Source organism: Neomonachus schauinslandi, chromosome 13 (genome assembly GCF_002201575.2).
Source record: "Neomonachus schauinslandi chromosome 13, ASM220157v2, whole genome shotgun sequence".
NCBI lineage: Eukaryota > Metazoa > Chordata > Mammalia > Carnivora > Phocidae > Neomonachus > Neomonachus schauinslandi.
In genome coordinates, this window is record NC_058415.1 from 52,361,141 (window position 1) to 52,375,374 (window position 14,234).

Consider the following 14,234-nt stretch of genomic DNA (forward strand, 5'->3'; position numbering starts at 1 on the left):
TTTTTAAGATTTTATTTATTTATTTGACAGAGAGAGAGAACAGAAGCAGGGGGAGCAGGGGAGGGAGAAGCAGGCTCCTCACTGAGCAGGGGGCCTGATGCGGGGCTCGATCCCAGGACCCTGAGATCATGACCTGAGCTGAAGGCAGACACTTAACTGATTGAGCCACCCAGGCACCCCTGTTTATTTTTAATATACAATTGTTTTAGTACAGAATTATTTTGATACAAATGGATTCTGCAACAGTAAATCTATATTAATGGCAAGTATAAAAATTAATTCTGAGTTTTTAAGAAAAGTGGAGATATGCCATTAGAAATAACCCCAGAATTTCAGTAACAAAATGAATACTATAAAATATTTAAGGCAAGTCATATAGTCTTGTCAAATTGACTTTTATACTCTTAAGTAGAATAAATCACAGAATGTTAAGATGTTTTAAATATGTTAAACTTAAAATTATTAGAACTGATAAATGAATTCAGTAAAGTCCCAAGAAAGAAAATTATTATACAGAAATCTATTATATTTTTATACACTAATAATGAAGCAGCAGAAAGAGAAATTAAGAAAACAGTCTCACAAATGCACCAAAATTAATAAGATACCTAGGGGGGCACCTGGGTGGCTCAGTCGTTAAGCATCTGCCTTCGGCTCAGGTCATGATTCCAGGGTCCTGGGATCGAGCCCCACATCAGGGCCCCTGCTCAGCAGGAAGCCTGCTTCTCCCTCTCCCACTCCCCCTGCTTGTGTTCCCTCTCTCTCTGTGTCTCTCTCTGTCAAATAAATAAATAAAATCTTTAAAAAAAATAAGATACTTAGGAATAAACTTAACCAAAGAGCTGAAAGACCTGCACTCTGAAAATTATAAAACACTGATGAAAGAAGTTGAAAGTGACATCAACAAATGGAAAGATATTCCATGCTCATGGACTGGAAGAACAAATATTGTTAAAATAGCCACACAACCCAAAGCAATCTACAGATTTAATGCAATTCCTACAAAATACCAACAGCATTTTTCACAACACTAAAAAAAAAAATACTAAAATTTATGAAATCACATAAGACTCTGAATAGCCAAAGCAATCTTGAGAAAGAACAAAGCTGGAGATATCCCAATTTCAGATTGTAAGACATACTACAAAGCTGGAGGACTCACAACAGTATGGTACTGGCACAAAAAGAGACACAAACATCAAGAGAACAGAATGGAGCACCCAGAAATAAACCCATGCCTATTGGGTCAATTAATCTATGACAAAGGAAAAAAATATACAATAGGGGAAAAGACAGTCTTTTCAATAAATGGGGTTGGGAAAACTGAAAAGCTACATGCAAAAGAATTAAACTGAACCACTTTCTTACCTATAGAAAGATAAACTTAAAATGGATTAAAGACCTAAATGTGAGACCTGAAACCAAAAAACTCCTAGAAGAAAACACAGGCAGTAATTTCTGTGACATTGGCCACAGAAATATTTTTCTAGATAAGTCTCTTTAGGCAAGTGAAACAAAAGCAAAAATAAACAACTGGAAAAACTTTTGCATAGTGAAGGAAACCATTAACAAAATGAAAAGGCAATCTAACAAATGGAGGAAGATATTTATAAATGATATATCTGATAAGAGGTTAATATCAAAAAAAAACATAACTTATACCATTCAACACCAAAAAAAACCAAATAGGGTGCCTGGGTGGCTCAGTCGTTAAGCGTCTGCCTTCGGCTCAGGTCATGATCCCAGGGTCCTGGGATCGAGCCCCGCATCAGGCTCTCTGCTCAGCAGGAAGCCTGCTCCTCCCTCTCCCACTCCCCCTGCTTGTGTTCCCTCTCTCGTTGTGTCTCTCTCTGTCAAATAAATAAATAAAATCTTTAAAAAAAAAAAAAAACAAATAATCTGATTTAAAAATGGGCAGAAGACATGAACAGACATTTCTCCAAGGAGACATACAGATGGCCAAGGGACACATAAAAAGATGCTCAACATGACTAATCATTGGGGAAATGCAAATCAAAGCCACTAAGAGATATCACGCAGTCAGGGTGGCTAGAATAAAAAAGACAAGAAATAATAAGTGTTGGCAAGTATGTGGAGAAAAAGAAATGCTCATGCATTGTTTGAAAGAATAAGCACAGTAAAAATAGAAATACCTATGATCTAGAAATTCCACTACTGGGTACTGGAAACGCTAATTCAAAAAGATGTATGTATCCTTATGTTTATGGCATCATTATTTACAATAGCCAAGATATGGAACCAACCAATGTCCAACAGATGAACAGAAAAAGAAGATATGATGTATAAATCACATATATATCATATATATATCAATATATATATATGGAACACTACTCAGCTGTAAAAAAGAATGAAATCTGGCCATTTGCAACAACATGGATGGACCCAGAGGATAAAAGCTAAATGAAATAAGTCAGACAGAGAAAGAAAAATACATACGATTTCACTCATATAGAATTTAAGAAATAAAACAAATGAACAAAGAAAGAAAAAAAGAGACAGACAAACAAAACTCAGACTCCTAAATACAGAGAACAAACTGGAGGTTGTCAGAGGTGGGGGGATGGGTAAAATAGGTAAAGGGGATTAAGAGGTACAAATTTCCAGTTACAAAATAAATAAGTCATGGAGGTGAAAAATACAGCAGAGGGAATATAGTCAACAAGACTGTAATAATGTTGCTTGGTGACAGATGGTGACTATACTTGTGTTGAGCACTGAGTAGTGTATAAAATTATCTAAAAAAAAAACACACATAAGAAGAAATAGATAATCTGAATAGGTCTATATCTATTAAAGAAAAAATATGCTGGGGTGCCTCGGTGGCTCAGTCGTTAAGCATCTGCCTTCAGCTCAGGTCATGATCCCAGGGTCCTGGGATCGAGTCCCACATCGGGCTCCCTGCTCAGCAGGAAGCCTGCATCTCCCTCTCCCACTCCCCCTGCTTGTGTTCCTGCTCTCGCTATCTCTCTGTCAAATAAATAAAATCTTAAAAAATGAAAAAAATATGTTTAAGTTTTTTTTAAACTACAAGTAAAGAAAATTATTAATTAGGAAACACAATAGAATAAAGAAAAAAGCTTGTGGAATCAGAAGACACAAATTAGGGGTGCCTGGTGGCTCAGCAGGTTAAGCATTTGCCTTCGGCTCAGGTCATGATCCCAGGGTCCTGGGATCAAGCCCCACGTCGGGCTCCCTACTCAGCAGGGCGTCTGCTTCTCCCTCTCCCTATAACTCTACCCCCTGCTTGTGCTCTTGCTCTCTCTCAAATGAATAAATTAAAAAATAATAATAAAAAAAGAAGATACAAACTGAACCCAATCTTTTCCATTTACTTGCTCTGTTGCCTTGAGCAAATCACTTAACCTATTTGGATCTTAATGGCTCCATCTAAATAATATTTGGAATAACATTTTCTTTGCAGACTTAATATATGGATTAAAAGAAACAAAATATGACAAACGGTTTATAAATGACCTCTTATACAGAGTTATAAAAATCAGTGGCTTTTATAATCATGATGTCAGTAGAAGTTAGCTGCTCCTTCTTTGCCAAATCTAAATCCACGAGTGTTTTCTGGTTCTCTGCCAAGCCTAAGAAAGGGGAAAAGGGCAGGAAAGCAAAAATGATGCTGTTTTACTGAAGATGTTATCATGGCCTCTGGGTGATGTTAAACTAAAATCTCTCCTTTTGTGTGACCAGCTACTTAGAAAACATTTAAGATCTACAAATCCACTTCAATAGGGGAAAATGGAGAAGGATATCATCATAATGTTCTCTATATCTCTCCTATATGCCTGCAATAAAGGTCTATTGCTCTCAGCTATTTCTGTTCATTTACAATGGTGGAGGTAATAACAACCTCATAGACCTTGACAATCATATTCTAAATCAGTACTTTTAAGAATGGCTTTGAAATGTCTTGATACTCAGGAGCATAAAGGGCAAATTTAATTCTGATGTAGTCTTAATGAGAATGGGAGTGAGAACTATCATGGCAATAATTATAATATTGTGTATAATAAGTATAACTTTTCAAGGATGTAACTCATTTGGAGCTGTGATGTGACCCTGAAATCACCTCATTCATCGTATAACTGGAATATCACAAACGACTTTGCAAAACATTTTTGGCATGTCCTAGCATGTATGAGCTGCCATTATTAAAGTTGTTTGTGATTTCTGAAAATGAGCCAACACATGGTGTCTAATGGTCTTGGTTCAAATTCTAGCTCTTGGTATATTGGGGAAATTACCTAAATGATCTGAACTTTAGTTTTTTCATCCAAAAAAAAAAAAAAAAGAGGTAAGTGTAATTATCCCATAGATGAGTTGAAGTATATACAAACCATAAAGTGATCTATCAATTGTAGCTAGCTATAATAATGTTATTAATAGGGTATGAGTCTAATGATAGTGATATTGATTAAAGGTGACTTTAGCTTTAACTAGTTTATATAAAATCTCTATAAATCCTATAAATGCCAACCATGTTCCTGAGAAAGTATTAAGAATCTCTAACCATCATGGATATATACACTTAAATCATAGTTCCATCTTTTCATTAATTGAAATCTAACTTAGCATAGAACTTATGACTTGGATATCCATTTTTATAGCATGACCTTGATCTTTCTCAGAGTTCCATTTCTTTGATTCTATTTTTCCAGTTTCCTCTGGATTCTTCTCAGAGCTCCATCTCTTTGAGCTCCTATAATTTTACAGATATGGAAGGAAACTTTTGTATCATAAAACATACTAGTTTTGGAGCCACAACTGTACAATGTAGAGCACATCAGTTTTATATTCAAATTGTGATTTTCCACTTACCCAGGTTTGGTAACTTGACCCCTCTAAAATATCTGTTTCCCAATCTGTAAAATTCAGTGTTATAAAAACAGATGAAGGAATATAAAGCTAAATACATAGTTCTTTTAGTATTTGTCAGTTTACTCATTGAAAGCCTCTGTTCTCCATGAGGCTGCTCTCCAATTAGCCCATTTTGGTGCTATTATCTAGATGGATAATTGTGGTAACATTTGGGTTTGCTCCAACAACTAGCTCAATCACCTAGCTAGGACCTCAAACTTGCCCTCTCATTCATAGGGAGGGCTGAAACTGAACTCAGCTTCTGACACAACAGTGGCAACCTTCTCAAATTTTAACAGGCTACAACCTCCCAAGAGCTGCAAACTTTCCAGGTATATGGGCTTTCCCAACCAACTCCTATATAATCTGTCATCCAAACCCAAGTTTCTGGTACCCAACTTGTCTTTTTGCTCTGGGCTCCAGATAACAATGCTCACATGCTTGCCCTATAGAGCAGAAGGGCCACAAAAGGTGAGATGCTTCCTCCAGAGAGTAAACCAACTGTAGCTCCAGCAACTTCACCTAGGTCCTAAGGGTTCTCTATGAAAGGATGAGAGAATGTGGGGACATGTGCTTTTTTTTACTGACCCTGGTTTGCAAATTTCCCTCATAAAGACCATTCATTAACCAATAAAAAGTAGCATTGTGGAATCTGTCCTTACTCACCTTGGTCTGCAATTGTCATCCACCTCCTGAGCAACGTTATGGGAAAAGTTTTATACAAAGCATATTCTCTTGTTGATACCCTGGCTCCCTGCATTTCTCCTCTACTTTTCAAACTCCTCACCATCCGAATGGTTTCAGAAAATTAGAGTACATCTTACAGTGGCAAACCACCCCCTTTCCCTAAGCCTCTGTTTTTCTGTAATTTAGTGCTGTATTTATGTGCTATCCCAGAAAATATGCTCACCAAGGATAGATGGTATCATTGACTTTAATAATGCTTCCTTACTGGATCCATTCACTAACTGCTAATATAGTGATATTCTAAGGAACTCTTAAGTGATTTATGAATGTTTCTGACAATCCAAAATCAAGACTGCCTCCAAACCTAAGAAATATTTTCTTTTCCTTCCCTCATATTTGCCTCCTTTACAGACTTTGTCTTTGTGTGTAATTTCCACAAGTACCATGGAACAACCTTGCATGGATGTCAGGATATCCAGGCTCTAGCCATTCTTAGTGTGTTATTTTAGAAGGACTCTTTTTCTTGCTTGCTTGCTTTTTTTTTATTCCTTTTTTTTTTTTTTCCTTTTCAGTTCCTGTTAGTGACCAAGTAATTGTTTTCCTGGCATACTAGTCAAGTGTGAAGTGCTCTGATAGCATGTCAACAAAATGTCAAATACTGGAAGAGAGACTCTCTGAGTGTTATTGTGATTGATTGCTTATTTGAATCTTTCTGCTCCCAGCTGCTCCTTGGATGTTGTATCAAGGAAGATGGAAACTGTAGCTAAAGCTGTCCTCTGTAACTTTACAGAAGAGGTGGAGGACAAGCAGGGCCCCTGGGTAGATCACTGCAGGGAATATTGTTTACAAAATATCCTGTGGCTTATAGTTCAGTCAGGCAAAGTGAGCTGATGAAAACTGCCCAGAGCCATGAGGTTTAAGAGACACTGAGTTAAGAGTCTTGGCTGTTTTCTAGTGGTTCTGCCTGGATCTCACAGTGGAAAGCAACACTGCTTCTTCTCTAATCGGAATTATTAAAGGCATAGGAAAAAAACTGGAGTGGGTAAAACACAGAGTCAGGTTCTACTCTAAGAACTATTATTCTATGACATCTAATAAATACCATAATCTACCACTTTCACTCATAAATTCAAGACATTTATTTAGAGTTTGTCTTGTGATAGCTTATATAAGTGTATAAAATGGTGTAAGGTAACCTCAAGGATCTTACTATATAAATAATTCTAATATAATGGTATAAGTGTTCTTGGTCAGTAATAAAATTTCAATAGAAACATTTTTGTTTCTGGAAGAAAGAATCTGATTTATGATACAAATACTGGGCATAAGTAAGGCCAAAAGAATTTTTTTTTTTAGCAAAGCAAACATTTGAACAATAAATAATTTAAAACAATTACCTTAAAAAGTAACCAGTATAGCAGGGAGGAGCAAGATGGAGGAGGAGTAGGAGACCTAAATTTCATCAGGTCCCAGGAATTCAGCTAGATAGGGATCAAACCATTCTGAACACCTACGAACTCAACAGGAGATCGAAGAAAAGAATAGCAGCAACTCTCTGAACAGAAAAGTGACCACTTTCTGGAAGGTCCCTTCTGATTAGTTTAGTGTAAAATTTTCTGGAGTCGTTGTTATCCTGTTAGCATTTTCTTCTCTCATTCATCTATTCTCCTCTGGACAAAAGGACAAGATAGAAAGAAATCACCTCAAAAAAAAGAACAAGAGGCAGTACTGACTGCCAGGGGCCTAATCAATACAGACATTAGTAAGACGTTGGAACTAGAGTTCAGAATGACGATTATAAACATACTAGCTGGGCTTGAAAAAGCATGGAAGATATTAAAGAAACCCTTTCTGGAGAAATAAAAGAACTAAAATCTAACCAAGTCGAAATCAAAAAGGCTATTAATGAGGTGCAATCAAAAATGGAGGCTCTAACTGCTAGGATAAATGAGGCAGAAGACAGAATTAGCGATATAGAAGACAAAATGATGGAAAATAAAGAAGCTGAGAAAAAGAGAGAGAAACAACTACTGGATCACGAGGGCAGAATTCGAGAGATAAGCGATACCATAAGACGAAACAACATTAGAATAATTGGGATCCCAGAAGAAGGAGAGAGAGGGGCAGAAGGTATAATGGAGCAAATTATAGCAGAGAACTTCCCTAATTCGGGGAAGGAAACAGGCATCAAAATCCAGGAAGCACAGAGAAACTCTCTCAAAATCAATAAAAATAGGTCAACACCCCAACATCTAATAGTAAAACTTACGAGTCTCAGAGACAAAGAGAAAATCCTGAAAGCAGCTCAGGACAAGAGATCTGTAACCTACAATGGTAGAAACATTAGATTGGCAACAGACCTATCCACAGAGACCTGGCAGGCCAGAAAGGACTGGCAGGATATATTCAGAGCACTAAATGAGAAAAATATGCAGCCAAGAATACTATATCCAGCTAGACTGTCACTGAAAATAGAAGGAGAGATAAAAAGCTTCCAGGACAAACAAAAACTAAAGGAATTTACAAACACGAAACCAGCCCGACAAGAAATATTAAAAGGGGTCCTCTAGGCAAAGAGAGAGCCTAAAAGTAACATAGACCAGAAAGGAACAGAGACAATATATAGTACCAGTCACCTTACAGACAATACAATGGCACTAAATTCCTATCTTTCAATAGTTACCCTGAATGTAAATGCGCTAAATGCCCCAATCAAAAGACACAGGTTATCAGATTGGATAAAAAAACAAGACCCATCAATATGCTGTCTGCAAGAGACTCATTTTAGACCCACAGACACCCCCAGATTGAAAATGAGGGGGTGGAATACCATTTACCATGCTAACGGACACCAAAAGAAAGCTGGGGTGGCAATTCTTATATCAGACAAATTAGATTTTAAACCAAACACTATAATAAGAGATGTGGAAGGACACTATATCATAGTCTATCCAACAAGAAGATCTAACAATTGTAAATATCTATGCCCCTAACATGGGAGCAGCCAATTATATAAGGCAATTAATAACAAAAGCAAAGAAACACACATTGACCAACAATACAATAATAGTAGGGGACTTTAACACCCCCCTCACTGAAATGGACGGATCATCTAAGCAAAAGATGAACAAGGAAATAAAGACTTTAAATGACACACTGGACCAAATGGACTTCACAGATATATTCAGAACATTCCATCCCAAAGCAACAGAATACACATTCTTCTCTAGTGCCCATGGAACATTCTCCAGAATACATCACATCCTAGGTCATAGATCAAGTCTCAACCAGTACCAAAAGATTGGGACCATTCCCTGCATATTTTCAGACCACAATGCTTTGAACCTAGACCTAGCATCAGGGAAATCCAAATCAAAACCTCAATGAGATAACACCTCACACCAGTCAGAATGGCTAAAATTAACAAGTCAGGAAATGAAAGATGTTGGCAGGGATGCGGAGAAAGGGGAACCCTCCTACACTGTTGGTGGGAATGCAAGCTGGTGCAGCCACTCTGGAAAACAGTATGGAGGTTCCTCAAAAAGTTGAAAATAGAGCTACCCTACAATCCAGCAATTGCACTAATGGGAATTTACCCCAAAGATACAAAAGTAGGGATCCGAAAGGGTACGTGCACCCCGATGTTTATAGCAGCAATGTTCACAATAGCCAAACTATGGAAAGAGCCAAGATGTCCATCGACAGGTGAATGGATAAAGAAGAGGTGGTATATATATACAATGCAATGTTATGCAGCCATCTAAAGGAATGAACTCTTGCCATTTGCAACTAGGATGGAACTGGAGGGTATTATGCTGAGTGAAATAAGCCAATCAGAGAAAGACATGTATCATATGATCTCAGTGATATGAGAAATTCTTAATTTCAGGAAACAAACTGAGGGTTGCTGGAGTGGTGGGGGTGGGAGGGTTGGGGTGGCTGGGTGATGGACATTGGGGAGGGTATGTGCTATGGTGAGCGCTGTGAATTGTGTAAGACTGTTGAATCACCGACCTGTACCTCTGAAACAAATAATACATTATATGTTAAAAAAAAAAAAGAGAGAAGATAGTAGGAAGGGAAAAATGAAGGGGGGGGAAATCAGAGGGGTAGACGAACCATGAGAGACTATGGACTCTGAGAATCAAACTGAGGGTTCTAGAGGGGAGGGGGGTGGGGGGATGGGTTAGCCTGGTGATGAGTATTAAGGAGGGCACGTTCTGCATGGAGCACTGGGTGTTATACGCAAACAATGAATCATGGAAAACTACATCAAATACTAATAATGCAATGTATGGTGATTGACGTAACATAATAAAATAAAATATTAAAAAAAAAAAAAGTAACCAGTATAACACTCCTGTGAATGAATGAACGGAGGTTCCTAAAAAGCTACTTTACTCCAAATTGTTCAACAAATTATTGAAAATATTTGGTCTAACTAAGCCATCCCAGAAATTAACCATCACTGTGGGTTATTCACAGGTATCTTTTCTCAGTCTAAGAAAGGGACACAAGATTTTTTTTTTCAAAGATTTTTTATTTATTTGAGAGAGAGAAAATGAGAGAGAGAGCACATGAAAGGGGGGAAGGTCAGAGGGAGAAGCAGACTCCCTGCTGAGCAGGGAGCCCAATGTGGGACTCGATCCTGGGACCCCAGGATCATGACCTGAGCCGAAGGCAGTCGCCCAACCAACTGAGCCACCCAGGCGCCCAGGGACACAAGATTTTTAATTAAGAGATTCAACTTCAAAAAACTGTAGGTGATCTGTCTCTCCCCTAAATTTAAGTCTTATTAAATGTTCTATTTAATGTAGCAAAACTTAACACAGAAACATTCTTGGGGGAAAAAAAAGATAAATGAGTTCTGGGATGCATTTGGCCTAAACGGGGAAAAAAGAAAATGACAGGAAAAATAAGTTCAAGACCGTTCTCAAGCAAAAGTGTCTCTATTTATAGCAGCAGCTAACACCCAAAACAGGTAACAATTTCAGGTAACAACAATTTCAGGAGTGGCTGAATAGCAGCTATTGAGTAGCTGCTGGGCAAGAAAGGACTGCACTAGATACTCTGAGGAAACACAGAGGAAAAAGTCAACATGTTTCCTGCTCCTGAGGAGTTTCAATTTAACAGGACAAAGGGCTCTCACATGAAAACAAAGCAAAACAAAAATAATAACCCAGATACAGACACAGTAAAGGCACAAAAGGAAAATAATCATCTTCTCAGAATTCTATAAATTCCACTTCTGGTAGTCCAAAGAAGATAATATTATCATAGCTTAATCTGTTCAAAGAAAAGGGCATCTTTCTGTGATAACCTTAAGAAAAATAACTTTTTATGTTGATATTCTTGTATGAATAAGGGCAAATACAAATTAAAGTTAAGAGGTTTAATTCTTCCAGTGGAAAATAGGGAAGAGATTTGTCTCTCCTTTTTCTTTGAGCATTTACTTTAAAAAAACTTTCTAACTATAAGTACTTTGAACTATGTAGAAATAGTTTTGAAAACTAGAGTGGCTCCTTGTCAGCTTTACAACCCAGAAATGTTTTTCTCAAAGACCTGAGAGCTATTTTTTTGAAATGTAAATATCAAGAGAGCTAGCACCCCTATCTGCTTCTGTGGAAGGGTAAGAGCCTGACTTTGATTGGTGCCCTACTCTAAGTTACAAAAGTATTTCCTGTCATAAACAAATGAATTTTCCTCCCTCTGGATAAATCCAATTAGCTAACACAGATGATCATCCCAATTACCAGGTAAAGTTCGGATGAACTATGTGTGGCAAATGATGCTCTCAAGTCTTCTTACTTGAAAACACATATGTAATGAGTGCTATCTGCTTGACCACATAAAACGGTGGGCTTTCTTTTGTCTTTGCAATCTCTTAGCAGATTGCTTGTGATGCACACCACATTTTGGTTTAATGCTTATTCCATAATAAAAACTGTTTTCTTTCTCTACTATCCACCTTTGTGGAGAGGATTTCTAAGTTGGAAAAATATATATATTTTTAAATTTTATTTCCCAAATATGTCAGTGAATGGCATTCCTGCTTTCTGAAGTCTATCATGAGAACTAAGAAAACCAAACAAAATTAAATTTCCTAAATTGGGTTAGACAAAAACATAAATATTTTTTAATGTCCTTTAATATTTATTTCTGTTTTAATTGTCCTGTTTATAATTATACCCTATTACAGGAAGCAGTTATGATTTTAGTGTCATGGGAATGCATTTGTAAAGATAGCTAAATTACAAAAAACAAAAGAAGAAAGAAGAGAAAGAAAGAAAAAGAAAGAAAGAAAGAAAGAAAGAAAGAAAGAAAGAAAAAGAAAGGAAGAAAGAAAGAAAGGGAAGGGAAGGGAGGGGAAGGGACGAGGAAGAGAAGAGGAAGGGAGAGGAAGGGAGGGGAAGGGAGGAGGAAGAGAAGGGAAGGGAAAGGAAGGGAGGGGAAGGGAGGAGGGAGGGAAGAAAGAAAGAGGGAGGGGGAGGAGGAAGGAAGGAAGGATGAAGGAAGGAAATGGGGAGGAAGGGAGGAAGGAATGTTTTTGGAAATCAAAGAGCTAAATTCTAATTCTTAATTTCACCTGGTTTATAACTGCCAATAAATCATCGTGTATCTGTCTTTAAAGAGAAGACAATATTATCTACTGTTTATTTTGTTGTGTAAATACCACAGGTCAGTCTCTCCTGAGGCTCCTTCAGATACCTCATCCCACTCACAGCCCTCTCTTTCAAAAACAACAATTGTGCTCACTTTTATAGTAATTACTTCCTTGAATTCCTTTCTGGTTTTTATCACCCAAGTATGCATCCTTAGGCACTGTAGTTTAATCTTGCCTGATTAAAGAAATTGTATATACCTTTTAGGCTTCTTTTAATCTATAGTTTCCCCTTCTACCTCTTTCTTTTTCTTCCAAGTTTCCATTGAAGATCAAAGGCCATTTAAGCTGCAGATTTTCTCACAGTCTGGATTTTTTTTTTTAATATTATAAACCCTGTAACATGCTCTTATGTCCACTATATTTTCTGCTTGATCAGACTCAGGTTTAATTTACATTAAGTCTTTGACAAGATTGTAGATGGTGTCATGTTCTTTCGTCAGGAGGCACCTAATACCTCATTTTCTCTCCTGTTACATTTCAACATATTTTATAGGTTTCAGTACACTGAAACTGGTATCTTAAAACTCAAGTTGTTCCATCTTTAAGCAGTGGGAGCCTCTTGAAGTTAGTCTCTGAGTTCTTTTGACATTATTTTTAGAGATGCTGATACATTCTTGCTATCTAATGTAGCAGAATGTTCCAGACTTAGCTTGTACATGTTCTTCCCCAGACCCAGGACTGACTATTCCTCAAGAAGCATTGGTTTCTTTTAGTGAAAAATGGCATTTCAAGACTATAAAACCGAGCATTAAGGATGTTCAGGGCTACGGGTTATTATCTATAGACCTGTTCAGTAGATGGGCTGAGAATACACACACACACACACACACACACTACAAATACATGTATACATACACATGCACACATGTTTAATTTTTAAAAATAATTCATCTCATGAGTTTATTCTGATATTTCCAATTCAAATATAGTACTACACGGTTTCACTGATTTTTTTTTCTGTATTACACCTATATCTTTTTCTACACTGACAATCTTGATTTCCATGAGCTCATAATATGAAAGAATTGGAATATCCCATAATTTTTCATTTGCCTTATCCAATGCTATAAACATAATATATACAGTAATAATCTCAGAAAAACAGTACAGATATAACTAATTTTTTTTCTCACAATAAGAATGCTTTCAGGGATGCCTGGGTGGCTCAGTCGGTTAAGCATCTGCCTTTGGCTCAGGTCATGCTCCCAGGGTCCTGGGATCGAGCCCCACACTGGGCTCCTTGCTCAGCGGGGAGCCTGCTTCTCCCTCTGCGTGTCACTCCCCCTGCTTGTGCTCTCTCTCTCTCGCTGATAAATAAATAAATAAAATCTTTAAAAAAAAAAAAAGAATGCTTTCAAAGACACATGGATAGAATTAGAATACTCTACATGTTTTCATTTGTTTTATTCCATATTATATAAACAGTAGTATAACAATACTATTATTACCAATTATAATCCTAAATAGATTTAATCTTGTTTTTGCATATGCTATCCCCATTCTCCCTATTTTCTTAATGATTGTTCTGTAACTACATTGTCAAAATACACATAAATTATGCCATAAATATATATTCACTTCCTTTCAGCCTTTACTTAATTTTAGTTTTATAGATACATATATTTAATGCTCACCACTACTTCTTGATATCAATGATTCTCTTGGCATTTTGCTTATATGAAGCTTTTCTCTAGTAGATTCTTCAGGAAGAACTCAATAGGAAAATATTCCTTTAGCTCTTCCATTTCAATAAATATTTTGAATAACTTTTATGCTTGAACATAAGTTTTACTGGAAATATCTTTGGCTCACATTTTTATTTCCTTGAATATTTTAAATGTTATTCTATTTGTTTTTCTGGCATAAGACATTGCTGTTAAAATGTCTGATAACAATCTAATTTAATCTTCCCTTTAAGTCATGTGCATTTTTACCTCAGTGGTCAAAGAAATTTTCATTTTTAAACTCCATATTTTATAAGAAAAAGTTTATT